This window comes from Nicotiana sylvestris, chromosome 12 (genome assembly GCF_000393655.2).
Source record: "Nicotiana sylvestris chromosome 12, ASM39365v2, whole genome shotgun sequence".
In the NCBI taxonomy this organism is placed as follows: Eukaryota; Viridiplantae; Streptophyta; class Magnoliopsida; order Solanales; family Solanaceae; genus Nicotiana; species Nicotiana sylvestris.
In genome coordinates this window covers 90,577,351-90,602,041 of record NC_091068.1, presented here as the reverse complement: position 1 = coordinate 90,602,041, position 24,691 = coordinate 90,577,351, and the positions used below count along the sequence as shown (strand labels likewise).

The following is a 24,691-nucleotide window of genomic DNA, read 5'->3' as shown; positions in this document are numbered from 1 at the left end:
ATTGGCCTTTAAATTGTCAACTAACCCCATGTAGAACCTCTGCCCGAGCATTTGATTCGGAATACCATGGTGAGGACACTTCACTAGCATCCCTTTGAACATTTCCCAAGTTTCTTGCAAAGTCTCAATCGGCTGCTGCTTCTACTACAATATTTCATCAATATGCCTTGCAGTTTTGTTGGGCGGGTAGAACTTATTCAGGAACTACTTGACTAATTCCTCCCAGGTGACAATGGAATTGATTGGGAGCGAATTCAGCCAAGTCTGAGCTTCCCCAGTCACAGAAAACGGAATAGTAGTAGCTTGATAGCTTCTGGGGTCACATTTGGCTGCCTTTGGGTCACACAAATCGACAGAAATTTTTTCAAGTGTTGCTGAGGATCTTCAATGTGTGACCCGGAGAACAATCCTTTATTCTGCAAAAGGTGCAGCATGTTGTTGGTGATCTGGAATGTCTCCGCTTGAATTGGGGGCACAGCTGTGACAGTAGCCAGGTTGTCAGCTGTAGGTTATGACCTATCATAAAGTGCAGCTTCTGGCACAAGAGGTGCCACTACTCCAACGTTTGGGGGAGCTGGCGTATCCCCGACGTTTCTATTGATGTTTTCTGCGTCACCCATGTCAAATTCGAGCTGGTGTGGGTGTTGTGATTGGTGGATCCTCTTGTTGGCACGGTTCAATGCCCTGAATGTTTTCTCGGGGTCTGAGAGTCTTTCAAGTAGTTCTCCAGTCCTCGAAGAGTTTCTAGGCATACACCTGAAGTTCACAAGAGTTCAAACGTGAGAATTTCAATGAAAAGGTTGTTTAACACCTTCGAAAATTGCTTTAAACTAACAATTCTAACACTACTTCTAAGTTGTAATAAATACACCGTTAGTTCCCCAGCAACGGCGCCAAAATTTGATCTCGCCCAACTATGCCTTCTAAAAGACAAAGCGGTCGTTGCAAATATAATCCGATTTTAAGTCCGGAGTCGAATCCTCAGGGAACTAACCTATCTATTACAACTTTTTGGCAATGCTATTATCAACTCAACCACTTTCTAGATGCAACATTTTGATCAATAAAGATTGGGTTTTCGTTTAACTACTTCAAGTACTATTAAAAATAGCAATAAGCTTAAGCTATTTTAATTCAATGGTAAAAATGTCTAGGGTAGTGATATCCCTAATAGCTAGTTTTGGATCTTGACTCTTCCACAATAATCTCCCGTAATACTCTATGAGGATTAAGAGCTATGAGTTATCGTAATTATCTCTCGATAAACTATAATAATTTACTAGAGCATTCTCTCGAACTACTCTAGCTAACAATATGTACAGCTCTAAATTATCCCACCAAAGTTTTAACAAGTTGAGTCAAAACTTCAACCAACAATTGGGTTCATCAACCCTAGATAATTGTTTAGCTACTCATAAAAAATAAGAGAAAACTACTAAATTGTTCATAATGTAAGATTGCAAGAAAATAAAGGGGAGATAGAAAAACTCTAATGTTTGGTTGATCTTATCACACTTGTTCTTGCCTCCAGTAATGTCAAAAAACTAGCTTAGCCTTATTGTGGGCGAGCTTCTAAAGTTTTATAAGGGTTTGGAACAAGTTTTCCCCGATTTTCACTTTGGTCCCTCAATTTTCTGGATGGTGAACAGTTCACCGCGGTTGCGGAAGAACCGCGGCACGACCGCGGTGAACGCTAAACATTCTGCCTCGCCACTTGATCTGCAGCGGCCGCGGTGGATTTCCTTCAGTCCATTTTCGCGATTTTATGCTCGGGTACTTCTTGATTGGGCATTTTCTTTACATTATTGACTTTAAAACACTCCGTAGTGCTTCCTTACTTAGATTATTCCCTGCGAAGCAAAAGAACACCAATTAGAGCATTTTGTTATCAATTTGCCTATAAAACCACAATAAAGTATGGTAATATTAAGGTGTAAATATCATCTATATAGCCTAATATCAGTTACCATGAGAAAGGCTTCTTGGCCTTCACTTCGGTATCATAATGCCTCGGCTCCACCCTTTGATATTTGAAGTATTCAGTGTGAAGTTCGAGAACGGGTAGGATCTTTCACCCTTCTGGACAAAAAGAGTGATGTTGGTGGACATGATAGCACCATCATTAATCGGATACCCAGGCATAATTGATGCCACCAAGACTGCACAGGGAAGTGGGAGGTTGTTCTCATTGAGGCATGGATCAATGCGGCTGCATACGAATGTTTGCCACCCTTTTACTTCAAAATTTAGGGTGGCCCGGACTATTGGAACTCCTTCTATGAGCCAAAGAGGTGTTGATCCTCGAATAGCCAAAATCTCAGCTAGCCACGGGCAAGCTGCATCACCCATAGCCAACTTTTCCAAGTATTGGACTACCTCCACTTCTTCGAACCCCACATATGAATTCAATTCACAGGAGTCGAATCAAACTTTCAGATTTCGCACGTTTGTCACCTTGGTACCCTTTTTAATGTGAGCTACATTTGCATAGAATTCTTTGACCAAGTCCTCATTTTCATCTAGGACGTTGTGGGTGAACCATTTCCATCCTTTTCGCTCCCGGAATTGTGGAAGGACATTGGGGTTGTGCTTGTCTAAATCCTTCATCAAGCATTGTCGCTCAAGAGTGAGTGACCTCTGCGGCCACCATTCTCTAAATTTGGAAAATGCATTAGTACTGATGAATCTGTCTTCCCATAGCTCTGGACTACTTGACCTCTCTAAACCTCCCACTGTAGTGTCGCCCCTCTACCATCATCTGGGATATCATCATCATCGTCTAAATTGATTGGAGCAGCTGGAGAATGTGAGGAAGGTTGCTTAGAATCTTGACTACCCTCTTCTAAACCTTCAAATGAACTAGCAGTGGAAGATGACTCATCTACCAAATGAAATCTACCCAGTATTTATTGTTATTGGGCTTCCGACTGTGCTTGAAAGGAGTTACCCTCAGAAGCTTCCTCATATGGGAGGTACTCGCTGGTCTCGGAGGGTTTAGGAATTCTATTAGCAGTTGTTTTCTTGCTTATGACTCTTTGAAGTGCTAGAGGTAGGTTGTTTTTGCCTCGACCCCGGCCTCGGGAGGGTTCTTCCCTCCCTTTCGATATATCTCCTCTACCACATGAGCGAATCATTGTCTGCAACATATAAGTAATAGAAATCAGTTAGAATTGAAGCTCATAATGTATACATAAGCATGATTGAAAGTTGCAGTAAAGCAGTCTCAGAAGGGGTAGTGCGGACTGCACAAAAATGTGTGTAGTCGTAGACTGCCGAGTGCGGACCGCACAAAAGTGAGCAAGGTCGCACAACCAAAAGTGCGGACCACACAATTTTGAGTACGGCCGCATAGCCCCAGGTTCAGAATACTGGAGTTTCTGATCATTCATCAATGCGGACCACACAAAAATGAGGTGGCCGTATAAGTCCATTATGAACCGCACAATTTTGAGTGTGGCCGCATAATTCATGCACACCCATGCCCTAACTCAGAGAGCTACAGACTGCACAAAAGTGTGTGCGGTCGCAAAGCTCAAAGTGCGGACCGCACAAAAATAAGCGCGACCGCACAATTTGAATTTATGCGGCACTAGTTTAGGGTTCATGCACTTTTGTTCACAAATTAGACATGGTTTGAGCAATTAAACATGATTAGCTTCTTACCCATGCCCCAATTAACACATACGAAGCTACCCACATAATTTTGAAGCACATAATAAGCATATTTGACATTTATAGGCCTAAAATTAATTAAACAAATCAAAGAAAACAAGAACACAATTTAAGAAGAAAGAACAAAAATATACCATGGATTGAACATACCAGTAGTGAATGATGCAGGTGAGAATCTAACTTGATGAAATGAGAGAGGATTTAGAGCTACTAAGATATGTGTTGTGTTTGCTAAGTTTCAGGGTTCAAAGAGTGTAAAGTGTGAAAAGTTGATAAAGGCCCTATTTATACTTTAACCCGTCGGGCCCAAAATTTACCTGAGTGTGGCCGCACAATTTTTAGTGCGGTCCGCACAAAAGTGAGTGCGACCGCAGAATTTGTGCGGACCGCACAAAAATGTGTGCGAACCGCACAAAAATGTGGGTGGCCGCACTTAGGTAATAAACTTTGACAGGCCAAACTTCAGAGAGCATGCATTTTTGGTCTTTCAGATGTGTGACCGCACTCAAGATTGTGTGGTCACAGAGTGGTTGTGAGGTCCGCATAATTCTGGTGCAGTCCGCACTTTTGTGACACTTAACCAATTTTTCCCTTATAGTCCCTGCAATGCACACCCATTACTGCATACACTTCAAAACTAGTTAGCACAAAACAAAGTCTATCTAATCCAAAGAAGAAAAATAAGAGAAAGAAAAAGACATATGGTTGCCTCCCAAGAAGCGCCTGATTTAATGTCGCGGAACGACGCAGATTGCCAATAACTTGAAATGAAGAATTGCCACAATGTGGCCATCATCAACCTTGCCAAGATAATGTTAAACCCGGTGCCCGTTGACTCTAAACACCTCATCATTCTTATTTTTTAAATCTAGAGCACAAAAGAGGGTTACATTCACCACTTCAAAGGGGACACTCTATTTTGACTTCAACTTGCCCGGAAACATCAATAACCGGGAATTGAACAATAGCACAAGATCACCTTCTTTAAAATCTTTATTGTGGATGTACTTGTCATGGATGTACTTTATCTTCTCCTTCTAAAGGGACGAGCTTATGTAGGCATGGTACTGGAATTCATCAAGCTCATTTAAATGTGCCAGCCTTAAGTTTGCGGCAACATCCCATTCAAGGTTCAACTTTTTCAAAGCCCACATGGCCTTATGCTCAAGTTCTACCGAAAGATGACACGCCTTCCCAAACACCAATCGATATGGATACATCCCAATCGACGTCTTGTAGGCCGTCCTATAATCCCAAAGAGCATCATCAAGTTTTCTTGACCAATCTGTTCGGTTGGCATTCACAGTCTTTGATAAAATACTCTTGATCTCTCGGTTGGAGACTTCAACTTGTCCGCTTGCTTGAGGATGGTAGGGGGTCGAGACTTTGTGAGTGACATCATACTTTGTGAGTAAGGTATCAAAAGCTCGGTTGCGGAAATGTGAATCCCCATCACTAATAATTGCCCTTGGAGTACCAAATCTTGTAAAGAATGTTCTTCTTCAAAAATGCCACCACACTTCGAGCTTTGTTGTTGGGTAAAGCCACGGCTTCAACCCATTTTGACACATAGTCCACAACTACCAAAATGTAAGTATTCCCACAATAGCTCACGAAAGGTCCCATGAAATCAATACCCCAAACATCAAAAATATTTATCTCCAAAATAGTGGTGAGAGGCATCTCATTCTTCTTAGAAATCCCACCGGCCCTTTGACATTCATCACAACGCTTGACTAGATCACTAGCATCCTTGTAGAGAGTAGGCTAATAGAATCCACAACTCAACAATTTTGTTGTCGTTCTAGCTCCACCATGGTGACCACTATATGGTAAAGAATGGCAAGCCTCAAGAATTCCCATTCGTTCTTCCTCCGGCATACATCATCGGATCACACCATTAGTACATATCCGAAAAAGATACGGCTCATACCAATAGTAGTCAAGGAAATCATGTTTGAGCTTCTTCCTTTGGTTTGAAGAGAACTCATTCGGTACAATACCACTCACAAGATAATTGGCTAAATCGGCAAACTACGGCATCCTGGTCAAGAAATGGCAAGCAATTGCTCGTTGGGGAAGGAATCATTGATCTCAAGGCCGTCATTTGGCCTCCCATCCTCCTCCAATCGGGACAAGTAGTCTGCCACTTGATTTTCACTACCCTTGAGGTCTTGAATCTATAGATCAAACACTTTCAATAGAAGCACCCACCTCATCAACCTTGCCTTAGAATCTTCCTTGATCATCAAATACCGAAGCGTCACATGGTCGGTGTGAATAATCACCTTTGTACCCATCAAGTACGGGCAGAACTTCTCCATAGCAAAAACAATAGCAAGTAGCTCATTTTCGGTCATTATGTAGTTGACTTGGGCATCATTCATGGTCTTGCTAGCATAGTAGACCAGATGGCAGATTTTGTTGATTTTTTGCCCCCAACACAGCTCCAACCGCCACATCACTAGGGTCACACATGAGCTCAAAAGGCAAGCTCTAATCCGGTGTGGTAATAATTGGAGTAGTAGTCAACTTGAACTTAAGCAATTCGAATGCCTTTATACAATCTTCATTTAAATGGAACTTGGTATCCTTCTCCAAAAGTTTATAAAAGGGGTTTACCACCTTGGAAAAGTCCTTAATGAATTGGCGATAGAAACCCGCATGACCCAAGAAGCTCCTCACCCTTTCACGGATGTAGGGGGAGGAAGTTTGGAGATCACCTCAATTTTGGCCTGGTCGACCTCAATACCATGTTTTGAAATTTTGTGGCCGGGGACAATGCCTTCCTCGACCATGAAGTGACACTTCTCCCAATTCAACACCAAATTTGTCTCCTAACATCTAGCCAAGGCCTTATCCAAATTGTTCAAACAATCATCAACGAATTTCCTACCACGAAAAAATCATCCATGAAGACCTCAAGAATATCCTCTACCATGTCGGTGAAAATAGCCATCATACACCGTTGAAAAGTCGTTGGTGCATTACACAACCCAAATGGCATCCTTGAAAATGAGAAAGTACAATAAGGACATGTGAAGGTGGTCTTCTCTTGATCCCCGGGAGCAATAAGATTTTGATTGTAGCTAGAGTATCCATCATGGAAGCAATAAAAAGCACGTCTGGCCAACCTATCAAGCATTTGATCAAGGAATGGAAGTGGGAAATGATCTTTCCAAGTGTCTTTGTTGAGCTTCCTATAGTCCATGCACACTCGCCACCTGGTGACAGTTCTTGTGGGGATCAATTCATTATTGTCATTTGTTACCACAATCATGCCCCATTTCTTTGGGACACATTACACCGGAGAGGTCCACGAGCTATAAGATATGGAGTAAACAACCCTGGCATCCAACTACTTGATTATCTCATTCTTCGTCACCTCTTACATTGCTTCATTTAGCCTCCTTTGATGTTTAACAAAGGGTTTGGTACCCTCATCCAAAGTAATCTTGTGCATGCAAAAAGCAGGGCTTATGCCCCGGATATCCATCAATGTCCAGCTGATTGCTCTTTTCCTCCTTTGTATCACCTCCAATGTAGACTCTACCTGCATGCTAGTCAAAGAAGAGGAAAGAATAACCGGTAAAGTTGAAGAAGGGTCAAGGAATTCATACCTGAGATGCAGAAGCAATGGATTTCACTCCAATGTGGGAGGCTTCTCGATTCAGGGCTTTGTTGGAGGAGTCTTGCGGTTCTCAAGATCCAAGGATAGCTTGTAGGGCTCATAAGTGTATGACCTCATTCCTTGCAATGCATTCACATATTCCACATAGCCATCATTCTCCTCATCATCATCAAGGTTGAGCAAGAGGGCTTCCAATTTATCCTCAACATTTATTGTGGTACTAGCATCATCAACAATCACGTCGGTCACCAAATCCACGAACGAACAAACTTCATTACAATTCGGTTACCTCATAGATTTGCACACATGGAAGACTACCTTTTTGTCACCCACCCGGAAAGTGAGCTCACTGGCTTCCACATCAACAAGAGCCTTCCCCGTAGCAAATGGTCTACCCAAAAGGATAGGCACCTCACAGCCCACTTCACAATCAAGAATCACAAAGTCCGTCGGGAGGATGAACTTATCGACACGAACCAACATATCATCAATAATACCCAAAGGCCTCTTCATTTTTCGATCCGCCATTTGCAACCTCATCGATATAGGCCTTGGTTGCCCAATTCCCAAAGTTTTAAACACCGAATAGGGCATCAAGTTGATACTCACCCCAAGATCACATAATGCTTTGGAAAAGTTGGCACTTCCAATTGTACAAGGAATTGTGAAAGAGCCTGAATCTTCCAACTTAGGAGCCATTGAGTGCACAATTGCACTCACTTGATGTGTCATCTTAATTGTTTTACAATTCATCGATCTTTTCTTGATTACTAAATCCTTTGTGAATTTTGCATATCCCAACATTTTTCCAAGGCTTCAACCAACGACACATTTATGCATAAACTCTTCATCATATCAATAAACTTTTTGAATTGGCTCTCACTATTTTGCTTATCAAGCCTTTGAGGGTATGGAGGAGGAGGCCTTGGCATTGATACCTTAGACTTTGGTACTACCGGTTCCAGCATGTCAATCACGGGTTCCCTAGATGGGTTCACTTCTTCTTGCGTCTCCTACACATTTTCATCAATATCAATTCTCACTTCTTCATTAGCTTGAACCATATTGCTTAGGATTTCATCTTTGTGAACCACAACATCTTTATCCATAATTCTTCTTTGATTTGAGGTGGTTGTATCTCCACCTTTTCCACTTCTAGTAGTCACATCCATAACATGTACCGTATTATTCCCACTCTTCGGGTTCACCACCGTATCACTAGGTAGTGCCCCCTTAGGACGAGGGTTCAACGTTTGCGAGATTTGGCCTAATTGAACATCCAAATTATGAATAGAAGTGTTGTGAGAGGCTAATTGAGCATCAGAGTCAGCGTTCTTCTCCATCATCTGTTTAAACATGTTCTCAATTCTACCCATCTCATTATTAGAAGAGCTTGAACCTTGAGAAGGATAGGGAGGTGGATTGCTCGGTTGTTGGAACATCGGGGACCTTTGAAAACCCGACCCCCGATTGTTATTGTTGTTCCATCCTCCTTGATTATTGCCTTCCCAATTGCTTTGATTGTTGCCACCCCAATTGCCTTGATGATTACCTCCCCAATTGCCTTGGTTACCTTAATTATTCCAATTGTTTTGATTATTGTTACCACCACTCCAATTGCCTTGGTGGTTTTGGTTGTTCCAATTTCCTTGGTTTCCTTGTGACCTCCATTGTTGTTGATTTTGTCCTTGAGCATTGTTTCTTTGACCTTGATAATTGTTGACATACTGAACTTCTTCTTTTTGCTCATTGAACAAATCCCCTTGGTAATACCCACTATCATCTTGCATGAATTGTTCCGGACGGATTTGCATTTGTTGACCTTGTTATCGTCTCTTGTTCATCATCATATTCACACCTTCCATTGCATTCACTTGTTTCGGCCCTTAAACTTGTTGAAGCTGAGCTTTGGCCAATTGGTTTATTGTAGTTGTCAACTCAGAAATAGCTTGCCCATGATCATGTAGTTCCTTGTATAGGTGAATAACATCAGGGTCACCTTGCGAAACATTGGCTCTACTTTGCCATGCCGATGAGGTATCTGCCATCTCATCAAGAATTTCACAAGCTTCGGCATAAGGCGTGTTCATAACGTTCCCACCGGCGAGCTGATCAACCACACATTGATTTGTTGTGTTGATCCCCCTGTAGAAGGTTTGTTGGATCATGGCCTCGGTCATATCATTGTTCGGGCACTCTTTAACCATAGTACGATATCTTTCCCAAATCTCGTGCAATGGCTATTGGGTTCTTGCATGAATGCAACAATCTCATCCTGCAGTATCGCCATATGTCCCGGAGAGAAGAATTTGGCAATGAATTTCTCCGCCAACTCATCCCATGTATGGATGGAATGATTGAGCAATCTCTCTAACAGTCCAATGCCTTTCCCCATAGATAAAAGGGAAATAGCTTCAACCGCAATGCATCCTCGGAGACATTTGTTTGCTTGCTCCCCCAAAAGTACCGACAAACCCTTTAAGATGCTTGTAAGCATTTTGACTAGGATCCCGGTGAAGAATCCCCGTTGCTCAAGTAGTGTAAGCATCACATTGGTGATTTGGAAGTTGTTCGCCTTAATGCGGGGTGGGACTATAACACTTGCATAACCCTCGTTCGGTAAATGTCAGTGAGTTGCTGCTCTTGGTGGAGGTGGGGGAGGGACGGGAACATTATCTTGAGGTGGGCAGCCTCGTCTATTTGCTTAAGGTTCAAGAGGAACCTCATCAACTTGGTCATTATCCATATCCTCCCCCATTGGCAAATTCCCGATGGGCTCGTTGTTGAGAGCCATTTTTGTACCTAAAATCAATTCAAAAACAAAGTTAGTGACTCAGAAGGAAAAGAAGACAAGTCACACAAAAAACTAGATATATAACTAAATTTGTTTAACTCCCCGACAACGGTACCGAAAATTAATGTCGCTCAAACTCACACTACAAATATAGGTAGTAAGGCGGTCGAAGCAATAATAAAAACCCAATGCAAGTCGGGATCGAATCCACAGGGAGTTAGAATTAGGATTAGGTATATATTTTTGTTCAAGGAATATTAGGCATAACCACTTATGCTTATCCCATTCACGTTCATGACTTGTGCTTTAATTTTCCCCTGCCATGTGTACACTGTGCATGGGACCTGGTTCATGCATGTGTTCCTTTGTCAATCATCAAAACAAAACTTACGAAGGGCCAATAAATTCCCTTTTTTTTATGATAACAAACTCTGTGCTTTTCATAAGCATGAAACCTGTTTCAAATGAGCTCAACATCAACACAATGTTAGAACACTTTCTATTTTAAAGTCATAAATCATCAAGGACTAGGTCGCGAAGAGGAGTGAGGTAGTTTGGGACCCCCCAACCCTTTGTTCTATGCGTTCGCGAGATGAGGGCCGCATTCGCGAAGGGTTGAGCTGGTAAAGCATCACGTTCATGAAGAGTAAAGTGGAGAGACAATCAAGTTGGTCTATGTGAACGCGCGAGGACGGTCGCGTTCGTGAAGAAGGAAATCTGGGCAGACAGTGTTAAATTCAAAATCGAGGGTTTGAGCTCATTTTTCATATTTTGAGCTAGAGATCACGGATTTGGGCGATTCTTGAAGGGATATTCACGGAGTTGATTGGGGTAAGTGTTTCCCACTTGGTTTTGATTAAATTCCATGATTGTATCTTTAATTTTATCATCTAATTTGTGATTTGGGGTGAAAAATTGGGAAAAAAGTGGAAGTGTTCTTGAGATGGAATTTTGAGGTTTTGAATGGGATTTTATTGTCGGATTTGAGTAAATTTGGTATGGTTAGACTCGTGAGTGAATAGGCTTTCTGGTTTTGTGACTTTTGTCGAATTTTGAGACGTGGACCCAAGAGGGCGGGTTTGAGCCGATTTCTGATTTTTTGCTATAATTTGGTATTTTTCTTGTGGAATTGATACCTTTAACCTATATTGATCATATTGTATTGCTTGTGGCTAGATTCGGGACGATTGGAGGCCGATTTGAGAGGCAAAGGCAATGCGGAGTAGGATTTTGCTTGGTTTGAGGTAAGTAACGCTTCCAAACTTAGTTTTGAGGGTTCAAAACCCCAAATTATGTGTTATGTTATTGATATCGAGGTGATGCACATGCCAAGTCACGGGCGTGCGGGTGTGCACTGCGAGAATTGTGACCTGGTGATTCCATGGAACCGTTTAGTGACTCTATTCTATTGATATCCATGCTTTCATCATGTGATAATGTAATTGAGCTATAAATCATTCTAGATATCATGTTTAGGCTTTATGTTGGTATTGTTGGGACCCTTAGTGGTCGTTTCTTGCTGTCAACTCATTATTATCATTAATATTCCGTACTCAGTCATGTTCATGCATTTTTATATCACATCTCAGTCTCGGTTAGCTATTGATTCATCATATCATCGTTCCGGGTTTGCTTTCATGACATTGTGAGCCCGTGGGTGAGACTGGAGAGATTGATGACTGAGTGAGGCCGAGAGCCTGGTTATGAGTGACAGTTATAGGATCGGGCTACACACCAGATCGGTTATATTGATGATTATGATAGTGCTTGGGATCTAGGAGCCCCTTCGGAGTCTGTAACACACCCCCAGTGAGAGCGGATGATATTATTGAGGGATGGATTTCCCTGGACATAGATTTATTCGAAGTACTTGATACCTGGAGATGGATTTCACCACAGGGTTGGATTGCCCTTTTTCCTCGGTACTGGGTGACTTATTGTCAGTGTTGTCTATGTTCCAGAATGGATTTCCCTGGGATGGATGGCCATATACAGTACCGAGTGGTTCAGCACTTAAGAGTGGGAGCACATGGTGCATTTCATACAGTTTGTGCATTGGCATGTAGAGATAGCTGAGTTGTATACTTTACACTGTTCAAATCTGTATTTACTTTATTGCCTTGAGCTGTCTATTTAATTTGAAAGCATGCCTACATTCCTGCACACTTATTTATGTTATATTTATTGTGGTTGAGTTCATCACTACCTTTCAGTCCAAAGTTTGGACTTGTTACTTACTGAGTTCGTGTACTCACATTACTCACTGCACCTCGTGTGAAGATCCAGGCAACTCTGTTCGCGGCAGTGGTTGCTAATTGAAGATCCCAGAGTTTGGAGACTATCAAGGTAGCTACACTATATTCGCGGGCCTTGACTCTCCTTCTTTATCATTTGATGTACTTTTAGTTGTTTTCATTAGACCTTGTAGTGGATTGTATTCCGAATAGACGCTCATGTACTCAGTGACACCCCAGTTTTGGGTTGGTTTGTATTATTTTGGGATTTTCTTATGTTTCAAACAGTTTTTTTCTTTAATGTTAAATGCTTCTGTTAATGTTTCAAACTTATTATTGTTGGTGTTGGGTTGTTGAGTTGAAGCTGGCCTAGTTTCACGATAGGCTCCATCATGATGGTTGATTTTGGGTCGTGACATAATTACAAGGATTTAATCCTAATATAACTTCACCGCGGCATGCGGCCCGGTTCAAACATATCAAATCACATGGAAATGCGAGGATCCTGTCCTCAGCTCTGAATTACAAGTAGAATATAAATCATACCAACCAAAACCTTCCATTAATTCAATTTCGCTAACAAAATCACAACACCTACTGAACCCCCATATCGGTAGAGCATCTAAATCACAAATCATAACCAACCACCCAAAAATCACATCAAAACCTACCATAATGGGTAACAGAAGGTCACTACTAGTCTCATAGCTCTTGATATTGAATCAAACAAAATGATAGACACGAGCTGCCACTATAGGATCTCCCAACAGTGGTAAACACATAAGTTGAGTACAAAATCATGGAACGTACCCATATGTGAAGCAAGATAGGAGGGCTCACCCGACAAGCATAACCAAATAAAAAAATAAGAATGATGCCCCTCCAATACAATCAAAACCATACCTATAACGACACCATATGGTGCAACAGCCTAAACCCTACTGTATAAAGCACATCAATGAGCCGGTCTTCCCCCTCTTGGGCGCTCTTTACCCGCCTGAATACCCTACTGCAACATATTTGTCCGGAGTATGGGATAATATCTCACCATATGGCTGACATCTCTACACTCAAAGCAACCCATCCGCTAGCGTGGCTACGGAAGCTGCTTGGTACAGACACTCTGAGACCCAGGGATATCTAAAGCAGTGCGCGAAGCCTGAAGTGCAAAATGAACTTGATGTCCCACAAAACCTCTAACATGGTGTACCCTGCCTCCAAAATAGGGACTAATAGATCCTCTCGATCCACGAGGCTTCTTAGCCTCTCTGTCCTCTCTCTTCTGGTCCCCCATGCCCTCTAATCGGAGAGCATTATCTACCACCTACTGAAATGGAACATCTGTCTCCAACTCCTGAGTCATGCTAAACCAGATATCATGATTAAGCCCCTCAATGAACCTGCAGACTTGCTCTCTAACTGTAGAAACCAAAGCAGGCGCATGTTTGGACAAATCACTGAATCTAATGGCATACTCTGACAATGATGTAATGCCCTGGCGCAGCTGCTCAAACTCCACGCGCCATATATCCCGAAGGGTCTGGGGAACAAACTCTCTTAAGAACATCTCTGAAAACCGAGTCCATGAAAGTCAAGTTGCATCGGCCAGGCTACCCAACTCGTACGCTTGCCACCACTGATATGTCGCTTCCTTAAGCTGGAACGTAGATAAAGCAACCCCACTCGTCTCCACAAAACCCATAGTGCGGAGAATATAATGGCTCTCTTCTAAAATCCTATGTGCATCCCTTGAAGCCAAACCACTGAAAGTAGGAGGACAATACTTCTTGAACCTCGCAAGTCTAAGCTGTTCCTCTTCATATACTGCAGCCCTAACAACGAGCTGAACTGGAACAACAAGCTATGTCGGCATAACACTTGGAACCTAACCAACATGGACTCGCTGCTTTGGAGTACGGGCGCCGGGAGTCTGAGCCCCTCCCCTAGTCTGTGGAGTAGCTAGTGCAACCGGAATCAACCCCACCTAAGCCAATATACCAAACATGCTCAGGAAATGTGTTATAGTCTCCTGAAGTCCATGGGTAATAACAGGTGCCTCCGGCACCTGTCCCCCAACAGGAGCCACTGTGGCTCTTCAACTGCCGCTCTGACATGTGCTCTAGCTGTAGCATGTGCTCCTCCTCGGCCTCTGCCTCTGCCCCAGCTCCTAGCCATACCGGCTCTGGGGGTAGCATTATTAGTAACTATAGCTCGTGTTCTCACCATCTGTGAGAGAATAAAATGACAAAGGCTCAAACTCTGAGATCAATAAACACGCACGATAGGAATGAAAGAAGTGAAACTGTGCTAATAGTTCTATAGCCTCTCAAAGATAAGTACAAATATCTCCATACCGATTCGCAAGTCTCTACTAAACTCGCTGATGACTCGTAGCACCTATGAACCTAGAGCTCTAATACCAACTTGTCACGATCCTAATTTTCCTCCATAGGATGTTGTGATGGAACCTAGTCACTAATACTAGGTAAGCCTAACACTTACTAAATTAAAGACATAATTTAACCAGAAATAACTATTAAGCATGAAACTTAAATTTCTATAGTATCCAATAAATCGCAAGTGCATTACAATACCCAAAATCGGTAGTACAAGTCATAAGCTCTACTGAGATTACTAGAAAATCCCTAAGTACAAATGTTCTGGAATAGAAATAAACAGTACAAGTAAAATCTTAGAAGGTGACTCTGAGGCCTACAAACACAACATCAGGTTTACCTTGAGTCTCCACGGCAAATGGCCGATCAACTAGCTAATGATCAACAAATATCTGAGGAACCTGGATCTGCACAAAAATATGCAAAAATCATAGCATAAGTACACCACAGCGGTACCCAGTAAGTATCAAGACTAACCTCGGTGAAGTAGTGACGAGGGGCAGTCAAGAAACCTACTAGAATAAATAACATGTACAATTATGAATGTTAAACTAACAGGAAAACAATGACAATATAAAGCTAGGCATCGTAAAGTTAACAAAACAATACTCCCAATAAAGACCTAGAAACAACGATTAGTAATAGGGGACAAACAGGTAATAATACCATAGAGTAAGCTGAACATAGTTTAGGTTCGGTGAAATCAAGCAGAGGGAACAAGTAATGATTTAGTAAGAGCAACCGCTTCCACACAAGATTTGTTCAAAGATTTCTCGGAGGTGTTTCACCTCTTAGTCACACTTCACGGTCCCGATTCGCGGACCCTAATCACTTGGCATCTCGTGCCCACATTACAATTCATAACTGTACGGACGACTCACGTGCCAAGAGAGTGACAATATCAAATATTCGCACAGATATCTCATGTGCCAACAATCATAATGACTCATGACCACACAGATAACTCACGTGCCAATAGAACTACTTTCACACCGAAGGCTAGTAAACGGGAGTACATGTAAATGGTCAATAACATCAGGGTTCATCTTCTTAAACCAATATGGGTGATTAATTACGTGTATGCTTGTGTAAGTGTTCTATCACAATTCAAGTCAATAAGTATGAGTAGAGACAATGAATGACACATAAGAAACGATCACCATAATATGTACAAGGTATAATTCACACATGGTAGGCACACCACTACACAAATATCAACAATAACAATGCTCGCGTGCGATCACAAGTCATCACAAATCATTTCCCGATATCGCTCGCCTTGTCTCTCCAGGTTCGCAATAATAAAATAAATGCCCGCCTTGTCACGCCGCACGTACAATTATCAATAATAACAATAGCACGGACAACTCACGTGCGAACATCCCGATAATCCTCTCAGCAATACTACGTGTGCAAAAACATAACAACATAATATAATGACTTTCACCACATGTGCCCATATGCCACAACTTTTCCTCAAAACAATTTCAATACCACAACAAGGCATAGCCCATGGCTCAACAACACTAATTACAACAACAACAACAACAACAACAACAACAACAACAACAACAACACGAGAGTATGGCAAGTAAATCAACATAAGGACTTCAGAACACAAAGAAACGGAAAAACTAGCTCACAATGAAAGACACAACAGAGAATAATGGTTTCAATAAAAATAGCTCAACAAGGAAAGAGATAATGTGCAACAATGATTCCATATAAGTACAACTCGAAGATAAGAGAAATAACATGATTCAATGACTCCAAGTAAGGATAAGTCAACAATGAAAGGAATATCAAAACTTCAGTTAAGGTTAAGCAATTAGGGAAAGGATAACGATAACTTCAATTAAGGTTAAGAATTTACGGAAAAGGCATCAATAACTTCCATTAAGGATAAACAAGTACGGAAAGGACATCAATAACTTCAATTAAGGTACATAAGAGTTTATTGGCAACAAGGGTAAAACATGAATCAATCAACTCCAAATAAGACATGTTAGGGTAATTTAGTAACGTCATATTTAACATGATAGGACAACTTTCTTTTTAGTGGGCATAAGAACCTAAGAACCCTAAACAGTCAAATTTTCACAAATTAAATAAGCTCGAGTACGTACTCGTCACCTCGCGTACACGGCCTTCACATGACACAATTAGCACAAATGACTCAAATCCTAAGGAGTGATTCCCCCACACAAAGTTAGGCAAAATACTTACCTCAAAGAAGCTAGACCGATACTCTAAAATGACCTTCTCGTGTGAAACAATCTCCGGACGGCTCAAATCTAGCCAAAATAACTTAACATGATAAATAAAATCATAGGAAATAATTTCGGATAATAAAGCTTCGATCTTGAAAGAGAAATAAAAGTCAACTCAAAAATTCAACCCCGGGCTCGCATCTCGGAACCCGATCAAAATTACAAAATTCGAACACCCATTCGATAACGAGTCCAACCATACAAGAATTACTCAAATCCGACCTCAAACCGCCTTTCAACTCCTAGTCAAACCTCTCAATCTTCCAAAACTCCAACTCTTCCAATTTTTGCCAAATTGCATCAACTTAATCTACGGATCTCCAAATCCTAATTTGGATACTCGCCTAAGTATAAAATTACCTTACAAAGCTATTGGAATCATCAAAATGTCATTTTAGAGTCGTCTACACAAAAGTCAAACTCCGGTCAACTCTTACCGCTTAAGCTTCTAAAATAAGAATCCTTCTTCCAAATTGATCCCGAATCATCCGAAAACCGAACTCGACCACGCACGCAAGTCATAACACACGAAGCTGCTTGAGACCTTAAGCCACCGAACAGGACATTAATTCTCGAAACGAGCGGCCGGATCATTACATTTTTCATTCAAACGTGAGAAAAGAAAACATGGAAGGTGACGACTATTTTATGAGGCAAAAAAAAGAAAAGAAAAGAAAAAGTTATGGAAATGTTCGGCATATACAAAAAAATGGTTTCGGATCGTTGCGTCTTTCAAAAACTCAAATAGTTTATACTCTGAATAGAAATACATATACCCACGAGTTTCACGTATTTTCGTTAAATTATAGCAAAAAGAATATGAATGAAGCCAAGTATAAACACTATTGCGCGTCCCTCCAACTCCAGGTTAGGTAGAGGTGGGGGAGTGGGGAGACAGAAGACCAAAGTTGAATACTCATAAATATTCAATTAAACAAAGTTGGCATATAGCCAGGTGGCTACTCACAATTAATCAATTCTTAACTAAAACCCACGTTTGAATCCACAACCAGTAGCGTGGTTATGGCTATTTGCATGACATATATAGCCCATGGTGGGCGTACTCGGTTTCCTAGAAATTCAACGCTGCAATTTAATACTAACAAAATTACTCACTGTCTGTCTTTGCTTTATATTTTTTTATTGTTATATTCTTCCCTTGTGAATCATAAGAAAATTACTAGTACTGCATTTAGTTTAATTATGAGAAACTCTTCTTAAACAAATAGTGGAGATGTACAAAGATTTCTCAATTATAAATAAATCTCGTCACTGCAAGAGGTCCAATAATCCAAACCTTTGCAGAAGAAGACCATTCAGCCTGAGCAGCAGAATACTCCAACTTAGCATCCAAATCTCTTGAGAAATAATATGGAAGACAAAGGATTAAGCACCAATATGAGGAGAATCCTCCTGTTGATTAACTGTCTGATACTCGCCGTTGGTATTTGTGGTGGCCCTCTAATAATGCGTCTATATTATGTTGAGGGAGGTTCAAGAATATGACTTAGCAGTTGGTTACAAACTGCTGGATGCTCACTCACCTTTATACCTCTTGTCATCTTATACTTCTATCGTCGAAAATCCGAAGGCTCCCGTGCCTAGTTTTACTTTATAACACCTCGAATTTTCATTGCATCATTCGTCATTAGTGTTGTCACTAGTGTTGATAATTTTCTCTATTCGTGGGGCGGGTCAAAATTTTCTTTGTCAACCTCTTCGCTTCTTCTTGCTGCTCAACTTGCCTTCACGGCAGTAGGTGCTTTCTTCATAGTGAAGCTGAAGTTCACACCCTACTCTATCAATGCATTAGTTCTTCTAACACTTGGTTCTGTTTTATTCGGTGTTCGATCTAATGGTGATAGGCCAGAGGGTGTGACAAGTAAAGCCTATATTCTTGGTTTTATGATGACACTTCTGGCATCAGCTTTATATGGGGTCATTTTGTCTTGTATTGAGTTAATTTATTTGAAGGCAAAACAAGCTATTACTGCTACGCTAGTATTGGAGACTCAAATGATCATGTGTTTTGCCGCTACTATTTTTTGCACTGTAGGAATAATAACCAATAATGACTTTCAGGTATTTCTTTCTTCCCATGTAACTCATTTCTACCCATGCATCTTACTCATTCCGTCGCATATGTGACACTATTGTTTTGTGGGTTTAAATTCATGCATCGTCATAATTAAGTCATACTATATAATATGATACATTAATTAATAACCTGGTAAAAAATTACAGTGTAAGAGTAAATAATTTAAACCTTACCTGTATTAGTCTATTTCAAATTAAATGGCACATTTTTGCATTTGGAAGTACATAATTTTGTATTTCTTGTTTTACCTTAATAAGAAGTTTTTATAACCACAAAATATTATGTAAGTTTAAAAAGTATTAAAGACACGCAAATATTATATAACATGTTTAAGACCCAAATTTCATAAATTTAATTTTTTTCTTAAATTACGTGCCAAGATATATAAATTATGGAAAGTAACATATTTCTCTCGTTTGGCCATCAGATCCATAAGGCCTTCAAATCACAAAGTCTATCAACTTCTCTTTAGGTGCTATATTAGCTTCACCTACGATGTCCATCTTTACGGTTTTCTTATCTACCTTGGAAACTTTTTTTTTTTTTTTGCTATTGTTTTTTTTTTCTTTTATTATTCTTATTTCAATTCTCTCAAAGTTTTCTGACCTTAATGACAAGAGACAGAACAAAAGCTTGTGATGAGTTGTGAGTTTGACTTTAGCCGTAGGACATTAATGAAGGAACTAGCTCGAAACCCTAAATTATTCATATCCCGTAGAGGGGTGAAAACTCTTTTGTCATGGAATACATTTCTAAATATATATGATTTATCATAGTTACTTCCTCGGTTTCCATTTTGTTTTAGCTATGGACAATTTCTTTAAAGAGCAAGGATTAACATACTGATCGAAATTTGCAGGAAATATCAAGGGAGGCAAAACAATTTAACCTCGGAGAAGCAAGATATTACACAGTAATTGTATGGACTGTCATTATTTGGCAATGCTTCTTTGTGGGTGTTATTGGAGTCATTTATTGCTCTTCATCTTTGATGTCCGGGATTATGATTGCAGTTTTACTTTCGGCTACTGAGATATTAGCAGTAGTTTTCTTTAGGGTAAAAGGGCCTTGCTCTTTTCCTTTCTCTTTGGGGTTTTGTCTCGTACTTCTACGGAGAGTTCAAACAAACAAAGAAGCAGAAGAACAAAAGTCCAAAAACTGAGATGATTCCAAAAACTGAGATGACATCAACGCATACTGAGTCTGTTTAAATTACTAACTCTGTTTGATATACTATTGGCTATATGGATAAAGAATTTTTATTTTTTGTAGAAAATAATCTAGGTCGTTTTTTCTTTCATTGCTACTTTCCGTAGGGTCTCTTTCTTTGACATTTCTATGTTTCTCTTAAATCTCTAATACAACACTTGAAGATTTGCAGTGTCCAGTAAATGCTCATTTTTCATGACTAATTCAACATTACAATTCATAACACCACAATTAAATATTAATTAAAAAAAAGAGTTTCATGGATACATTGCTTTACTAATATTTCCAATGGTACTGAACCATTAGTCATCAACTTTCATCTAGGAGTTGTGAAAAGGAAATACCTCGAGGTGTAAATAATGAACAATATCACGTAAATATTTCCTTTTTCCTCGACATAAAGCCAAACATCTTAATTTTCCAAATCAAATTAATATATTTCGTTTAAAAAAGGCACTTTCCAAATCAAAATTTCTTGAACACCTTCAGTATAAACCAGAGTTTTAAAAAAAGCGAGCGAGCGGGACATTTTACCTGATATGGGGCGAGGCATAAGTCTCGAGACGCTGGACGTAAGCCTCATGGATCTTTAATTTTTCATATACCATATAATAAAAATAAATAATAAAAAGAAGGTAGAATCTTTAATCTTTCATATATATATATATATATATATATATATATATATATATATATATATATATATATATATATATATATATCATTTTAATCTTTACATTTTTTAGATCTTAGTTGCATTTAATTGCATTTCTAGAATATAAAAATCACAACAAAAAAATATCAGTAGTCATTTTAGTTTGAAGGACTTTGTTTTGGTTTTAACTAGTTTGAATTTTGCATTAATTCACAAATTTAGCTAATTAATTAGTTTAACTGTAGGTTCAGAATAGGTACAATTAGAGTATTAAATAAGTGTTCAAATTTGAAAATGAAACAAAGAAGGAAAGAGGAGAAACCTACTGGGCCAATTTTGCAAGCCCAATTCCAACTCAATACCCGCCCCAGTCCACTCCAAAATTGGCCCAGCTCTTTAAACGACTAAACGACACTGTTTTTGTCACAGTTGATCGTGGCCCTTCATCTCAGTCGATCAAACGGTCCGGAACTACCCCCTCATCTCCCTTAAAACTGTCTTTGAGACCGACCGGCGACCCCTACCCCAAAAGACCCCTCTCATAACTCACTCCTCCTCTCTCTCTCTCCATCCGCCGCTAGAAATCGCCCTACGGCAGCGGGCAGTCCCCAAACGACTCCAAATCGTCACCTTACAATCTCCTTTTCCTCCTCATTCCTAATCCCCAAACCGTTTCCTTCAAAAATCTCTACAACTCCGCGGATTTTAGATCTAAGAAGTCACAATAATCTAAATCCACCCCCATTTCGAGTTTCCCCAAATTCAGGCCTACCTGAGGTTCATACCAACGCTAATCGAACACTCTTGTTGAGAGTTATCAACTGGAGTCAGTTTTGGACCTATTCTAGGCCACCAGAATCCGGCAACCACCATGGAAGCCCCGTAACCTTGATTTCTTTTGCTGGTATATGACGGACATTGTCACGTATAGCATTGGCTACGCCTAGTAGCTGCGTTGGAATGCAGCTGAAGGGGGAGAATTGATAAGTTCAGCTGCTGCCAACTACCAATTCTAGAAGCCCACCATTGTTGAAGCCACCAACCCATTCTAGAAGCCACCATTGTTGAAGCCTCCATTGTTGAATGAAGAATTCAACCACCAACCACCTTCTTTAAGGCTATAAATAGAGCCTTATGTTTTACACAGAAACATCAATCCAGAGAGATTGAAATACAATCCAGGAAGAGATTGTGAGAACAAAAAGAGAGTTTGGTGAGGTTTTTTGTAGAGAGAAATTCTTGGTGTAAATTCTCTATAATTCTATTCTTGTGAAATAGAGTTGTTTTTCCTCCCAAATAATCTTCATATTGATCCGAGAATCACAACAAGTGGTATCAGAGCCTTCGATTCTGTGTTCATCGAGAAATATCGGAACACTGAAAATTTCAACCCGGATTTACGTTTTTTCGAAAACGTGATCTTCGGTGTGTTTTGATCATTTCATTAGATTCCTTGCGTCGATACGAATTCAACGCAATTTTCCGGAGGCCAAACAAAGCTAAAACGAAGAAGTTATGACAATTTTTTTTCTTCTGCCCAAGGAAGAAGATGATGAATAGTAACTGCCCAGTCAGCGCCACATCATCATCCAGTCAGCGCCATGTCAGCATCCAGTCAGCGCCACGTCAGCATCCAGTCATCATAAATTTTTTAGAAATTTATGAAATAACCCCTGAAGTTACTGAAATTATAAATCTGCCCCACAAGTTCAGTATATTTTCGATTTAACCCCAAAAGTTTGGTGTAAAATTTGAAAATTTTCTGGAGGCCCTATTTTGACCCAAGAAGAGTCAATCCTACCATTTTTCACCATTCCGGACGTGTTGGTGAGTTCCGTTTGGTGAGAGTCTGCTCCAAAATTTTGACCAAGCCATTTTAAAGACATAATGGAAGAGTCATCATCATCTGGAGCTATGATAAAGCTTACTGCCACAAATTACACATTGTGGAGACCCCAGATGGAAGATCTCCTCAGTTTTAAAGATTTGTTTGATCCCATAGAAGCAAAGGGTAGGAACCCCGATTCCACCAAAGAAGCAGAGTGGAAGAAATTAAACAGAAAAACTATCGGTCAAATTCGACAATGGATTGACGATAGCGTTTTTCATCATGTTGCACAAGAGACAGATGCGTATGCCCTCTGGGTGAAGTTAGAAGGGATGTATCAAGCCAAGACCGCTAGGAACAAAGCCTTGTTGATGAGGCGTTTGGTAAATTTGAAGTTAAAGCACGGAACTTCAGTTGCCGAGCATACCAATGAGTTTCAGAACTTGATAAATCAATTATCGTCTGTTGACATGCCGCTCGGGGATGAGATGCAAGCCCTACTACTTCTTAGTTCTCTTCCTGATAGTTGGGAGACGTTGGTAGTCTCTCTCAGTAATTCAGCTCCTAGTGGAAATCTGACCATGTCTATGGTTAAAGATGCCTTATTTAATGAAGAAGCCAGAAGAAAGGACATCGATCATGGTGAGTCGCATGCCCTTATTACAGAAAGAGGGAGACAACAAGAAAGAAGTCAAGATAAGAGGAGAGGCAGAAGCAAGAGTAGGGGAAAATCCACGGATGGTAGGAAGTCATCATATGCGTGCTACCACTGTGGAATAAAGGGCCATTTAAAGAAGAACTGCAGAAAATTGCATAAGGAGAAGGAGCAGTTGAAGCAAAAGGATGGAGATGCATTAGTCACTACCCACGGAGAGGTAGCCATTTGTTCCATCCAAGAAGAGGCATGCCTTCACGTCTCAAGTCAAGAAGAAAACGAATGGGTGGTAGATACTGCAGCATCATACCATGCCACATCCCGAAAAGATTTCTTCACAACATACAAAGCAGGAGACTTTGGAGTAGTGAAGATGGGGAACACTTCTTCCTGTGAGATAGTTGGAATTGGTGATATCAAAATACAAACAAATATCGGGAGTACAATGATATTGAAGGATGTCCGTCATGTGCCAGAACTTCGTCTAAACCTAATATCAGGTATAGCTCTTGACAAATAGGGCTATGAAAGTTATTTTGGAAAAGGCACATGGAAATTGCTGAAAAATGTTATGATTCTCGCTCGAGGACATATTTGTGGCAACTTATATAAAACTCATGTGAAGGTATGTTCAGACAGCCTCAATGTTATGGAAAAAGAGGCATCTCAAAACCTGTGGCACCAGAGACTCGGTCACATGAGTGAAAAGGGGATATCAATTCTAACGAAAAAGCAGCTTATCAGAATGGACAAGAATGCTGCTTTAGACCCTTGTAATCATTGCTTATTCGGAAAGCAACATAGAGTCTCTTTTACATTTTCTTCAACCAGAAAATCAGAGTTACTCAGTCTGGTACACTCTGATATTTGTGGTCCCATGGAGGAGAAGTCACTTGGCGGCAATAGGTATTTTCTGACTTTCATTGATGATGCTTCTCGAAAGGTGTGGGTGTACTTCTTAAAGACAAAGGACCAGGCTTTTGATTATTTCAAGATATTTCATGCCATGGTAGAGCGTGAAACGGGAAAGAAATTAAAATGCCTTCGCTCAGATAATGGAGGCGAGTATACTTCCAAGGAGTTCGATTCCTATTGCAAGAGACAAGGGATTCGACATGAAAAGACGGTCCCACGCACCCCACAACACAATGGAGTAGCCGAGAGAATGAACCGGACAATTATGGAAAGAGTCAGAAGTATGATCAGTATGGCAAAGCTGCCTAAGCCATTCTGGGGAGAAGCTGTTCGC

General features: G+C 40.5%; 1 pseudogene; it reads left to right on the top strand.

Annotated features, from left to right (window-relative positions):
- Positions 1-18,255: 18,255 nt before the first annotated feature.
- LOC104227951 (purine permease 2-like) lies at positions 18,256-20,437 on the top strand (annotated as a pseudogene).
- The last annotated feature ends 4,254 nt before the right edge of the window (positions 20,438-24,691 follow it).